Consider the following 14,867-nt stretch of genomic DNA (forward strand, 5'->3'; position numbering starts at 1 on the left):
TATTTTTCGTCTGTTGAAAAAAAAAAAAAAAAAAAAAGTGAGTGCGAGAGTGAATGTTTTATCATCTACTGGCCAACATTATTTTTACTCACCTGTGTGAATATTTGTCATAAAAACACTGTGTGCGTGTGTGAGAGAAAGAGGTGTTATGTGAGATACAAATTTACTTCTGAATAGGGGTAAAAACCAATGAGTTATTATGGAGGCCTTGTGTGAGAAACAAGATAAGCGTATAACCTGGGATTAATGAGAAAGTCCGTAGAAGATGCATTGGACACGTTGTAATGTAATGAACTACAAGCGTCTTTTAAAGGCGCTTTAAAGAGAAATATGTAAGGTTTGTAGTTGACAGGCGTGGTCTGTTCATACTATATTCTTTAATTTGATTGAACATATCTTTTTCAACGTATCTGAAAAATTTGACCTAATTTATTACTTTACCATTATTGTGACAAGATTGCTTTTCTTTTTTTGAAGAAGTAATGATTATTATAGAAATCAATTTGTTCCAAGACTTAAGACTTCATCATTTTAAGATTTACGACTATGTGAAAAAAAAAAAAAAATGAATTTATATTTCACATACTACTGAGTAACATTTTATAAATAAAGTCCTATTATCAGTTCCAGTTTCAAAGATTGTAAAATAACCCAAAAAAACGTTATGTATTATTTTTAAAAATAGTTCAAACCTTCTAGTGGTTAGCAATGAATGCTTGTTAATCGTTAAATTTAAGAATAAAAATTCTGCAATTACACGTAATTAGTGTTCTTATTTACATGTTGCAACAATAATCGTGGCCTGTAATTAAAGTATAGTTACGTTATTGAACGTACCATGTTTACTCGCGTAATAGTCGCACTTTTTGTACCAATTTTTTAATGCCAAAATCCAACTGCGAAAAAATAAAATACAGCCTCCGCTCCCGTAAGTCGCACTCAAACACATAATGGCCAGACCACGCTCTCTTCCAACTACTGTAATGATGAACGTCATGAACTGAAAGTGAAAGTTGCGTAGCAACGAAGGTGGTTTATATCTTTTTGGCGCCAGAGGTTGTCTGCCAGCCAGGAAGTGATATTTGGAACCACAAAAAGATGTTTGAAACCGTTGAGGCAATACGATGAAATGCCAGAGCATACAAGGTGTTTGTAAATAGGTGGCATACTGGGGTGAGTCATACTTGGAGGGAAGCGCGCAGAATGGAGGTGGAAGTAGATCGTCTGATCTCTGTTGACAGATGGGTCTTGATGTTACGTGTCAGTAGACACCAAAAGTTCTTTTGTTCGGACTCGAGCAAGATAAGCAATTTCGAAGAAAGTCTCGTTCACAAAGACAAAAATCCCGTAGACTGCGACTTTTATGCGGAGAAATATTTTTGGGGAATGTTTTTATTTCAAACTTACGGTGCAACTATTATGTGAGGGCTACTATTACGCGAGTAAACAGGGCGTATTGGTATCGCATTACAGGCCTTTGATATAATGTTTTTTCCTGGACTGTTTCCCAAATTGTTGATAGCCGTCGTATATCGTTGATGAGCTTACGATGAACTATGCTGTCTGGACGAGTGGAACATCTGAAGTCCTAGTGTCTAGGAAGGGTTCTTCTTTCAATCGTGAAAACTGGTCAAAATCGCATGGGCTCACATCTGGTGAGAATGCTGGATGCTTCAAGACCTGTCAATGTCATGTGACCATGAACATTGCAGTTTTTGCTTCAGGATGTGCGACAATTTGATGATAAAGCCCCACTTCTACGGATACCTTCCTTACGATCAGTTCTAAGGAGACCTCATAATAACTCCACCTGCTTTTTCATAAAAGTCAGACGATTGCTACGAATTGAATCTGCTGACTGCTCCCTGTCTGAACGAAACTCCTTGATCCATCGTGCAACCATCCGATACGACAGCTCATGGTTGCCTCACGCTTTCTGGAACTCTTCATCAGGGTTGGCTGGTTTAAACCAGCTGTTTAAAAAAAAAAAAAAAAAAAAAAAAAAAAAAAAAACTGGTTTAAACCAAACAAAAAAAGAACGAAAAATGCTTTAAATCGTGTGAACTTCATGGTGACGTCACCACATATGAAACCATCTGCATTACGTTTATGTACTTTTCACCTTTTAATCAAGGGGTCCCGTGTTCAATTCTCGGTCGAACCAAAACCCATCTTTCAAGTGTAAACCAAGTAGCGATTCGAGGTGTCCCTTTAAGCGAAAGTCTTCTCCGTGATAACCTTGGTATTTCATAAGGATGTTAAGCCTAAACATACGAAACGAAACCAAATTATATATTTCTGCTTGCCTGAATGCCTGTTGTTTTATAACGTTGCTTAAATATATTGATAGAAATTAGCAAAATTTATCAACTGCCTACGCAGCTTCCAACATCAGCTTGGATTTGAGTTTGTTTTAATTTTATTGAATATCTACATACCAAATTTGTAATTTAATACCTCAATTTTAGCGTAGTGATTATGATACGTTGACCTTAAAATTTTACATACAAATACATTTAAAGTAATAACAGGACTTTCCCGATTTATATATAATTGTATAATGTCTACTTGTGTGACTGTTTGTCTTTTTCTCCTCCTGAAATGACTCTTGGCAATTAAATTAACAACTAGGCCTATGTAAAGATCAGTACAATGTGTTTTTATCAGGAGTCCTTCGTGAGTGAGTCGGCAATCGCATTTGTGACCAATTAGTTCCGGTTTCGTGTTGAAATTGACAATTTTTCTTGGATGAAGCCGAGAAGCGATTTGGATTACGCTTTAAGCTTATGTGACTCCTTCCAGCATAACCTTGTTGTTGCATAATAACACCAAGGCGAAACAAACTAATTTCTGTCCATATCTAATATAAATACATAGAATAAATTATTTAAAAAAAAAAAAAAAAAAAAAAAAAACTGGTTTAAACCAAAAATTCGGGTTTAAACCAAAAATCCTGTTTTTTTTTTTTTTCAATAAAAACCATGGTTTTAGCCAACCCTGCTCTTCATGATATGCATTTTTACCACAAACCACTTGGTTTTGTATCCAAGAATCGCTTTCAAGTTTCCTAAAACAGTTTTAGAAAATCTCACACAACAATGTCCTTTTGTCACCCACAGCACCAAAACTACTTGCTTTACCGATTATATTTGGCATTCCACGCATTGACACTAGTTCGAACTACTGATTCCCGGTCGCTTCTCTCGCACGATCATCTGTTTATTTGCCTTCGAACAGTGTTGGCAGTACTTTTTTACGAACCACTTACTATTTTTAGCCTTCAGATTAGGACACAACGTTGCAAGAGAAAGACACTGATTTAGTTGTGAAGGGATTGTACAGTCGCCAACTAAACCTAACATCCCATATAAAATTTCTGAAGTTCGAAATGTATAAAATTATTTGAATAAATAGTTTTGTTGCTCTCCAACTTAACAACCATTTCTCTAATTGAATCATATCTGCCGAAGTTTGAGATAATCCTGGAGGTAGTTCGTGAGTATTTCAAATTATATGCCCGTAGCCAAACTATATATATGGAGCCCCCAGCTAGGCAAAGGCTAGTCTATATTATAAAATTGGAAGTGACTATGTGTGTGAACCACCCGAACGATCTCGATCAAATTTTCAACATAGATGTGATTTGGGCCTGGAAGTGTTTTTATATATTCAGTTTGTTGGTAGAACTTAGAGGAGGGGGAGATATAAAATTTAATAATTCTTGAACCACCCGACCGATCTCAAAATTTTCAACATAGATGAGGTTGTTTTTATATCATTCTTAGAGAACTTCGAGAGGGGAGATATACAAAAATAAATATCACCGCCCCGGTCATCACTCTTGAACCGCCCGACCGATCTCGATCGAACTTTGAATATAGATGAGGTTAGGGCCTGTGGTGTTTATCATATCACTTTGACGGCGCAACGTAGGGGAGGGAGAGATATTTAAAAATGATCGAAAATGACCGATGTTAGTGTCGAGTCTTTAGTTTTCGGGGTTGCTGAGAGGAACAGTGACACTTTCGATGCAGTTTAAACTTTTAGTTCAGCCTCGCAACTTTGAGGGAGGGAGATACATAAAAATGATCGGATTATTGTCGAATCCATAGTTTTCGGGGTCGCTCAGATGAACAATGACAGTTCCGATCCCGTTTACATCCAAATTCAGCCCCGCAACTTGGGGAGCACGAGATATATAAAAATGATCGAAAATGACCAATATCAATGTTGAATCCATAGTTTTCGGGGTCATTGAGATGAACAATGACACTTCCGATGCCGTACCCCGCAACATGGGGGAGGGAGATATATAAAACCTACCACGACGAAATCCCATCCAAAGAGAGTGTCAGTGACTCTGAAGACCTGTGCTTATAAGAAGATCCAGGATATAGCGGCCTGTGAAAATCCAATACCACAGCGTGTTATGCCTGGACGATATGTCACCCAAACAATAGAGAGTCGTGGAATCCATCGCAAATGAAGGCTGCAATCTGTCCGCAAGGCCAGCGTGCCTGCATTAACACCACGGTACATCACAGAGCATAAGAACAAGATTAGTAGGCTGTACGAGCGCCACATATCTGCTGACCGTTGTTTGTTAGTTATAACAATGGGCAAAGCATGAATCTACCTGAATGAGTGTAGAAGAGTTGGGGCCAACATCTGCAGAGATTCTCAAGAAAAATACAGATTTAATATTGTGCGTCAATGAACGAAAGTTTCTTCACTTGGGTTCGCACAATAAGTGGCCTTTGGGAAGCTTGCAACCAGGAGTAGGAAAATACACCCACAGCACAGCTGTAACAAAGTCTGGTAGAGTGAAACCTGCGATGTGAAATGGTGCACGCCAATGGCCATTAAAATCGAGCATGATCGATTGTGATGCGATGAAATATTCTATGTAAGCAACAATTTCAATTTGTTCCGATGTAATTGATCAGCCTCTGGAAAACTCTCTTGACGTTTAAAAAACAAACTCTTGACAAGGGTGCAAGCTGCTTCATAAATTATATAAATTAGTAGCTATCACGTGTAATACATTCAAAAATTATCAAGGAATAATCTTTTACACACTGCATTATCAATTTACTCCAACCGTTTAGTCCGAACTTTTGGTGTCGTTTGAGATTATTATTGCTGGCCATTCAGTTATGACTCTTTCAGCAGCTTGGAACAAGGTTAACCACAGGGTTTCAACAAAAATGCAGGGTGAACTCCATGAAGATATTATTTGCCGATATTTATCTTTGATCGAAAAGTAGGGCACCCTTAACGTCTATTATTATTTTAATATAATGGTAAGTAGATATGTTTTTTTTCCTCTCTCTCTGAAATGTGTAAAGTAACTACGACGACTCCATCAACTTGGATATTTGGATAGGGCACATACTAGTTCATAAGTGAAGTCTTGATCCAATTACGGTAGGTCCCTTAGTTTTGGAGCTATGAACCTTTAAAGTTTATTTTCGGCAGCGTATAACTATGAAAGGAAACATTTGTGCACCCAGGTTGGTCTATAAGTTTTACCTTATTCTTGGTGTCAGGAATCACCTCCCAAATGTTGTCGGTGTTGTTTTGAAACACCATATATATATATATATATATATATATATATACAGGGTGTAAACTTAATTTCTGACCCACCTAGAAATTTTATGAAATGCATCAATTTTATGTGAAGAAACGTTGCACATCTGATTTATTTGAAAAGAAAAATGTCCAATTTATCAGTAATGAGTACTGTTTCCCTGACGTTCCAAGCATTGCACAGAGGTCCAAAAAACTCCGAGAACCTGGCCAAAACTCTGACAAGCCACATAGACTGTATGTGTGGTTTGAAATCGTTAGAAATACAGGAAAGATGATAGGAAGTGTCTGAAAGAATATTATGACTGTATGGATAGAAGTGACGTGTAATATGTATGTAAGAAAAATGGAGTATAACCTCAGTCTGAGTCATATTCACTGACATCTGTGACATGGACCATGAATGACTGTGGAGCGTCCAGCAGGCGTAGTACTTCACATGATAGTGGCTTTCGTTATTGTCTGGGTATCATTTTATGCCACAAGTCGAAATGATAGGATCAGAGGTAACGAGAAGGTGTTGCATCACGTCTCGCATGGTAAGCTCCCTTGAGCTCTTCCTGGCGTGATGCTCCCGAAATTGCTTCAGATGCTTCTTGCGAGCTTCCTTCGCTTCTTCTGACATCTGTCCAACAGGCAGATGGGCGCAGGAGATGACCGCACCATGAACAAACGCCTTGTGCACAGACGAGGCATGAAGTACCAGAGGTATTGCCGTATGTAAAGCTGCGCTGTCTCTAATGCGTATATTTGAAATTTCTGTGTGTTGATGCTGTAACCGCTTGACATGGCTTGTAAGATGCACACACATCTCTTGAGATCTACATACAGGTCGGTTATGGTTGCAACCTGATCATTATGGTCAAAGAATCTTCTCGACGTGTTTCCGTCATTTGTTGTCCCCGAACCTTCGGGCTGTGGCTGATCCACGATGAGGCCGAGTGCTTCTTTTAGTTGGCATTGAACTTGTTTCTTCCTTTGTTCTACCATAGATTTATTCTCTTCTCCCCTGACCTGCCATGATTGTATATCGAGACGATATTATACATGCAGAAGCCATCCCATAAATCGAATCCAAGCGTGGAGCGTGGAGAGTCCAAATTTGAAGGTATCAAGATTTTCCTCTGTCTTCTTGTTTAAGTCATTCATGTCTTTTGGAGTAGCACCACATACATAACACTCTTGACTCGATGTGTTAGTGGGTCCATTACAAATCTTCTCATCTACCATAGTCAGTTCAAGTTGATGGTGAACTTCTGTAGCCTGACCGGCTATTGTAATTCTTGTTGGCTTGAGCCGCATTTGTTGTTGTTGTATTTATTCAACCTCGCCTGTAGAGCTCATTCGTGGCTAAGCAGTTATCGTAGAGGCTCATGTGGTTCGATTCCTGGCGGGGGCTCATGTGGTTCGGATTACAAGTTAATTAGTAGGTCCCGTTTCATATAGCCTCGCTGCTGAAAGGGACGTTAAACTCAAAATCTCCTCATGTGTAGCGTCCTGTTTCGTTTCAGCTGTATCCGTACTGGTCGAGAAAATCGGGTAGATGATGCACGTGGATTGTTCCAGATAATGACTCTTGATTGATCTTGCATGATCGCCAGCATCTGAAGTGAAACCTTGGAGGTAAGGAACATATCAGTATCGGATAAAGTTTTATCGGTTGAAACTTGTTTGTATTGGGAATGCCCGCTGCTACCATCACAACCCCACTTTGTTAAAAGTACATATTTTGTTGTGAAGTTCTGAATGAGGACCTCTTCCTGGACGATAGCTAAGCGCTGAGTCGTGTGATCCAAGAGTTCCTGAAGCAGGCCCTCTGCAACTGATTCAGACACTTGTAGTCCGTGTGGATAACATTGCTTTTTTGACTCTAACAGTTTGTTATAGGCTGGGTAGATATGCTGTAAATCCTTTTGCGCTAGACCGAATAAGCTGATATTGATGTTTAGTTATGCCACCCTCCAGGAATAGTGCAAGTGCTGCATCAGGCGTGTATATTAGAGTTCGTGATTCCGAAACCTCATGTTGCCTAGATGTTCATGCTACTCTTATTTTCTTTGCCTTACTCGGAGAATTCAAACTTTCTTTTAGTAGTTTCGCTTGTTCCACCTTTCCTTCTTTTCTTAATTTCATAGATTTAACTTCTGTCAGGATACAGCTAGTATGGGACTTTCTTAGGTTCTCTGTCTTCCTTCTACGTGATCGTTCACTGCTGTCATCAAAACAAACACTTGGTCTACCCTTCGGTATTGACTCACGCTCCTCCTCCTCCACGAGAATAACAACGTTTTCGTCCAGTCATGTTGTGTATTTCTGCAAGAAACGCTCCGCCATGCGATGCACCTGTCCAATCGTCGCAATGCATGAGTAACAAATACAATAATGCCGTGCTGAGTTTGTCTTTCTTTATCCGTCTTTCGCCTCACTTCTTCCAGAACGTGGTATACAAGTTGGCTCCTTTGCTCTTTCCGTCCTCCACTCATGGACTGCAACAACAGGAATAGGCCTCTCCTTTTTCGTCAAAGCTCCATTTTGGACCTGAAAGGACAGAATAACGATGTTCGTCGTAATACTTTTTGTTGCAATTACATTTGTTTTCAAACATTCTACTAATGCAGCTTTCACTATTTTTCGGTATATGGTACATTCATTCATATATAACCTTACTTTTCTATGAAAGCGGCAAAAACGGGCAAGTTCTTTCTTTCTTCCCGTCTCAAGGGAATATTACTCTAGGTTCGGAACAAGAAATGAGTGTGTAATGAGGTGTGACAAATTTTGCACATCAAATCATAGTTTTTAGTTTATAATTAATTTATAACGGACGCAGTGGTACAATTACCTACCATCTATCACATGGTACACGTATATATCCCAAAAATGCCTTTGTTATTCAAAAGATGAATGTCTATATAAATATTAGCAATAAAAAAATATCATGTTCGTATTCAGTACGTGCAGGTATACAAATTCGAAAACAATGCCGCTCTTTTCTCAATGCAAAATGCGACTAATCACAGCATACATTGGTACAATTTACATGGTTCTTGATGTCTACTGGGAGAATGAAAGATGTCCATGACAGCCATTTTGTACTCCCTAGATATTTGGCTTCTCAAAACTATATAGCACACGTTTCATTCGTGTGTTTGAAAAAATATTTTTTGGCCAGGTGTGTTGGGTTCCTGGACCACTGTGCATTGTAAATTCCTAGTTCGGAAACTCTCCATTAGGTTGTGACAGTCTTCTTGTATGCTGACGGACCACTCTTCCTTGAGGCGTTGAATCAAAGTTTCTCTGTTCCGAGGCCTTGGTTTCTGAAACACGCTGTCCTGCAGTCGAGACCGTAAGTGCTCAATAACATTAAGGTCCGGACTTTTCCACACTTGGCGATCACATTTATCGTTGCCTTTGCAGTGTGACTTTTGTCCCCATCATCCTTCATCGTTGCCTTCATCCTGCATCAAAATCGCGTACTGCTGAACAGGGAACATGATGGGATTAGTAAGACACGCTCGGTAAACTGGAAGTATTTTATCTCGGAAGTATTGGGAGTCAATCGTCTTTCCTTTCTCAACAACAATAAGTTCCGTTTTGCCATAGCTTGAAATTCCTCCTGCCACCACAACCTTTAGGTCGAACTTGGACCTCCGTATAGGAGGGATCGCTTCAAGAAACGATGTTTGAACCCGATGATTTTGCCGGTTCGGTACAGGAAAGAGCTCCACCAGACTCTCATCGGTAAGTAGCACGTCCTTTAATCCGTCCCTCACAAGAGTCATCAGCAAAGCCTTCATGCAGTCTCTTACAAAAGTTGTACCAGTCGGATATGTTTTTTCTGCGAAAGCAGTAGTTTTCTAGGCTGCACATAACATTTTCTTCCCCAGTCGGTAGTCTGAAGCTATTTAGAGACTGCTATGTGACTAATCTTCCTTCCCTGAGATTGATATCTTTCTGAAAAGTTCAGTCTTTTAGCTACAGTTCTTGTTCCAACACCTGGTTTGTCTTTAACCCATTCCCGTATTTGCCTCTTTGTTCTAGGTGTAACTTCAGTTGGCTGCCCTATTCTTTGTGTATCAACACCTCCTTCATTCTTTCGCACCCACTTCCTTACAGCGTTTTGGCTAATTCTCAGTTTCTTAGTTATGTTTGGGATACTTTCAGTGGTAGAGCGTTCACCTCTGGTGGGTGGGGTCTCGGGTTCGATCCCAGCTCCTGCCAAGTGAACTTTGTGGTAGACAAGCACTGTGTGTGGGGGTTTCCTCCGGGTTCTCTCGTTTCTTCGCACTTCCTTCATTCCACCATTTCATTCATTTCACATCATCACCATCTCCTTTAGCCTAGCCAGCATAACCGTGGGACATAAAAATAAATATTTCATTTCATTTCATTTTTTAAAGTTTTCAGCTATTATTACCCTACTACAAGCTTTATCTAAAATTTTGATTCAAATGATAATTCAGTTGTAGCAGGCAGGGATTTCAGCAATAGGATTCATATCCGATGAAAGGCAATCAAATAAGGCTATGTGGTAGAGAAGTCCAACAGATAAGATGAGGAAAACTCGGATATTTTCTGATGCAGAGCATGTTTCAAAGTGAATCAAAAACATTTTTCACGACAAAGTTGCTGTTTATTTTAATTACACGGAAATTAACTTTCATTTTTACAGGCAAGATTATCATACAAACACATCTCCTGGATTCACAGGAATAAAAACATGTTTTAAAATAAATTCTAATCATATACCAATTATTTAAAAAAAAAAATGAACGCCTGATAGCTTTCCACATGTTCAAGTATGAGAAAAACAATTTGTTATTTTTTCAGGCCATAAAGTATCTTATCCGAAAAATTGAATGGTCTTACTAATACATTACTTTAAAAAAAAAAAAAAAAAAGCTCAGCATAAGATAGGGATTCGTGCTATCATGATATTTTACAACATGTACTGCAGTTATTATAGCCACAAAGAATACATTGTGTATAAACTGTTTATTCTATCTCAGTTAGAATACTAGAGCTGCCGATTATTTGTGAAATTGTGGCTTCGTACACATGTTTCTTTTTAAAAAATCAATCAGGATGATTTAGAAAGGGACTTCGGAATAATCAGATCACTATCATGTAACGACTATTCATCTAGAGTTGATTTTCTCCATCTTCACCTGCTGCAGTATGTACAATTTGTGTCCGTATCGAAAAAGTATTCTCATCAAATGCAAAATGTTAAACCCGAATAGAAGCACCCCTCACTTCGTTTATGAATCAAATAAGTAAATTAGCTAAGCTCGTTGAACGAAACAACGAAGATAAAAAAAAAAGCTGCCCTGCATAAAATATCTGAAAAAACAATAGTTATTAACAAAAGAGATTCCACGGTTGAAAAAATTATTTTCTATCTTTGCAAACTAGATGGCGTGGGTTCCTGTCACCACGGGTTCCAAAGTTTCCTGTAACAAGGTAAATAATCATACACCACACAGATTATTTCATTATTTGTGTGTTAATTCGTGGTTGACCAAATACGAATTTTTGGTATACGTCTTCCCACACTGCAAACAAATATAAGGTTTCTCACCTGTATGTATTCGTGAGTGCCTTCTCACGTCTGATATTCGGCTGAAAGCCTTGGAGCACACCAGACAAGCATGCGGCTTTTCTCCTGTATGTGATAATATATGACGTCTCAAATCTGATTTTTGTGCAAATCTTCTTAAACATAGCTTGCAATTATGTGGCTTTTCACCTGTATGTATACGCATATGCAGTTTCAAATTAGCTTTTTTGTTAAACAGCTTGGCGCACACGTCGCAAGTATATTGTTCTTTTACTAAATGTAAAGACATGTGATCCGACAAATATGGTTTCTGAACAAATGCTTTTCCACACTTCGTACAACAAAATGGTCCCTTCTCTGTATGAAGTAACATCTGCTTTGCTAAATATGATTTTCGAGTGTAGCTCTTACTACAGTTTGTTCCTGTATGAGTTGACACATGTGCTTCCATTTCGAATTTTGTTCTGAACTTTTCTGCACACACCTGCCAAGAATGGGGTTTCTCATCCATATGAATCAACGTATGATTTAACAAATTAATTTTCTACGAAAGTTTTTTAAACATTCATCACAGGAATAACTCCTCCTGTCCTACAGTTTGTGGAATTCCTCCCCTTTTCCTTTTCTGATACACTGATGATCTTTCTCACGGAGAAAATTATGGAATCTATAATAAAAATAAAATAGTAATATAGACCAGCTTAAAAGTTAGAGTGTTTGCATGGAATGTGCATCCCTGGAAAAGAAATTGATCATAAACTGTAATTTAATATAAAGGTAACCAAGAAAGTTCTATCGCTTTTTGTGGAGGTCTCTGTTCAATTGGCCCTTACACTGTGAGTTATATGCGAATGCAGGTAAGGCGAAGGGCAGTTGTTGTTGTGGGTATATCAACATACTACCTGGTTACTTCAATTCAGTTACACCGTGAACTTGCGTAAGGACAGAGTGAACATGGGACCTCCACAGAGCGTTATAAGGGCGTGTATGCTGTACGAGTTCAAACTAGGGTCAAACAACGCTGCAGCGAGGCGGAAGATATGCTAGGTCTTTGGTGGGGATGTCGTGACTACGCAGACAGTGCAGCGGTGGTTTAACAAGTTTAAGGGTGGTGACGAAAATCTCGAAGACACGCCAAGTTCCGTAAGACCAACACATGTACGAAATGAAGATCTTCAGGCAGCAATTGAGGAACGTGTGTACAGTTGCCAGACATGTGAGGAACTGGGACTATAATTCAGTGTGAGTGGAGAAACCATTCGGCAGCACCTCCAACTTGGGAAGCACTACAAGTTGGGTCGATGTGTCCCACATGATTTGACTCCGGGACAGAAGGCAACACGAGCAGACACCTGTGTTTCTTTGCTGTCTCGTCTAAGAAAGGAACATTTTTGGACAGGGTGTTGATATGTGATGAGAAGGTGGTCCTATATAAAGCTCCACGGCGCTGTCATCATTAGGTAGCATAACATGAACCGGTTCCAAAACAGCCGAAACCAGCACTGCACCAGAAGAAGGTCCTCCTGTGTGTTTGGTGGAATGCTCGCGGCATCATGCATCTGGAACTGTTACCAACTGGTCAGAGAATGAATGCAACTGGGTACTGTCAGCAGCTGAGCCGTGTTCAAGAAAAACTCAAAACTCTGGAGCCAGCACTTCTGAATCGCAAAGTTGTTTTGTTACAGGTCAACACTAAGCCCCACGTGGCTAGGATGACCTGGGACACCATTCTGCGTCTTGGATGGGAAACACCATTGCATCTGCCATATTATTCGGACATTGCACCGTCTGGCTACCACCTGTTCCATTCCTTAGACAATCACCTTAGAGGACGCCAGTTCAAATCCCTAGTAGATTTGCAAAATGCACTTGATACCTTCTTCGCTTCACGGCCCACCGAGTTCTACCGCGATGGAATCCATGGCCTTCCAGAACGTTGGCAGAAGATCGTCGATGCTGATGGGGACTATGTTTTATCTTCCAGGTACGTCTTAGGTGGCATATCGATATTCGAAGGTGGTGGGTGAAAAAGCGACAGAACGTTCTTGGTTACCTTCATAATTTTCTTAATTATTGTAAGTACATTCCGTCTTTAGTTGTTGATTAGTAAGTCGAGATGGTGGAAAGCATTGCATATATGAGTATGTTCCCAAAAATAATACAAAATAATAAAAATATAAACATAACACAATTGTGCGGAAAATATACATAATTTCCATTGGTTTAAACCAAATAGGCCTTATGCAGAGTCGTTCTGAGACATGATTAGTGCCATACTAAAGAGTTCGACTAACATATGTTTTGTGCAGTAGCCAGGCCTTTAGTAGGACGCTAATCATACGCCAAAACGACCCTGCATAAGGCGGAGTGTCTTTACTGTCTGTCAAACATTTTGGCTTCTGTAATCAGGATTTCGTTCCCAATTAAAGGAAAAAAGATAAACATAGGTGTTTCTCGATCCTCGGGGTGGCGGGTACGATGAAAAACCTAATTGTCTCATAAAAGGTAGGAGATAATTTGATAATAAGTATAACATTTTCATATTAATAATAACTGAAAAATGTAGTAAGGAAATAGACGTAAAAAAATCCTTTGATGTGAGAAGGATACTGATGTAAGATGGGGAGCATGGGTTGGTCATTAATGTAAAATGCCATTTCCTTTTTGAATGACGACCAACTACCAAATCAACGAGTATATGGACTAGAGCATATTATCGATATTACACATTCACTGAGTGCAACACAATCATTAGATAGCTTTAGGCATAATTCTGCATGATGGTCTTAGCCATAACAGTTATAATAAGTAAATATTAAAATTATGTCTATGCAACTCTCATATTCAGTATATTTCATTGCACATAAACTCTTCCTAAAATGAAGATATGTTTAATATAAGCCTATTCTGAAAATAAGAAAATAAAATATGGAATGCAATACGACAATGCCTTGATTTTCCTTGCCTTCACACTTTCATTTTCTCACGATTTGAATCCCAGCCCCCGCCAAGTGAACTTTGTGGTGGACAAACACCGTGTGCGTGGGTTTTCTCGGGGTTCTCCCGTTTCCTCCCACTTTCTTCATTCCACCATTTCATTCATTACTCATCATCACCGTTTCCTTTAGCCTCACCGGCATAACCGTGGGACGTAAAACTCAAAGATTTCATTTCATTTCATTTTCTCACGATTTGAACGCATTGAGCAGTGTAGTCCAATTTGGAGTTTCATTAAAGCCTCGAGACCTTGACCACTAACGATCTGGTTATTTACCAGTTAGGTGTAGCTGAGTAAACCTGACCATCAGGCGCGGATCCAAAGGGGGGCTATAGCCCCCTTGACGCTCAGGTATACACTGGATAAAATGGGCTTCAATCCTGCTTTATACTGGATAAAGCGGCAAATTATGGTTTAGCCCCTCCCTTGATCATATCCTGGATCCGCCACTGCTGGCCATAATCTCCTAATAGCCCTTGTGAGCAAGGAGTTAGGGCGATACTTTGATAGAAGTAGTAGTAGCCTATATTTTCATTCACGAAATTCTTTGAACGAGATTTATTAGAAATAGAAATGGTATCGAGATCGAGACGAACGTTTATAAACCGAGAAAAACATTTGTAATTCGAGTCGATACCGAGTCGAGACTAACCTTAATTTCGAAAGTCTTGGTCTTGTCTCCAGTATTGATAAAAGTTACTGGAATTATCTTTACGC

Source organism: Thermobia domestica, chromosome 6 (genome assembly GCF_964235325.1).
Source record: "Thermobia domestica chromosome 6, izTheDome1.hap1.1, whole genome shotgun sequence".
In the NCBI taxonomy this organism is placed as follows: domain Eukaryota; kingdom Metazoa; phylum Arthropoda; class Insecta; order Zygentoma; family Lepismatidae; genus Thermobia; species Thermobia domestica.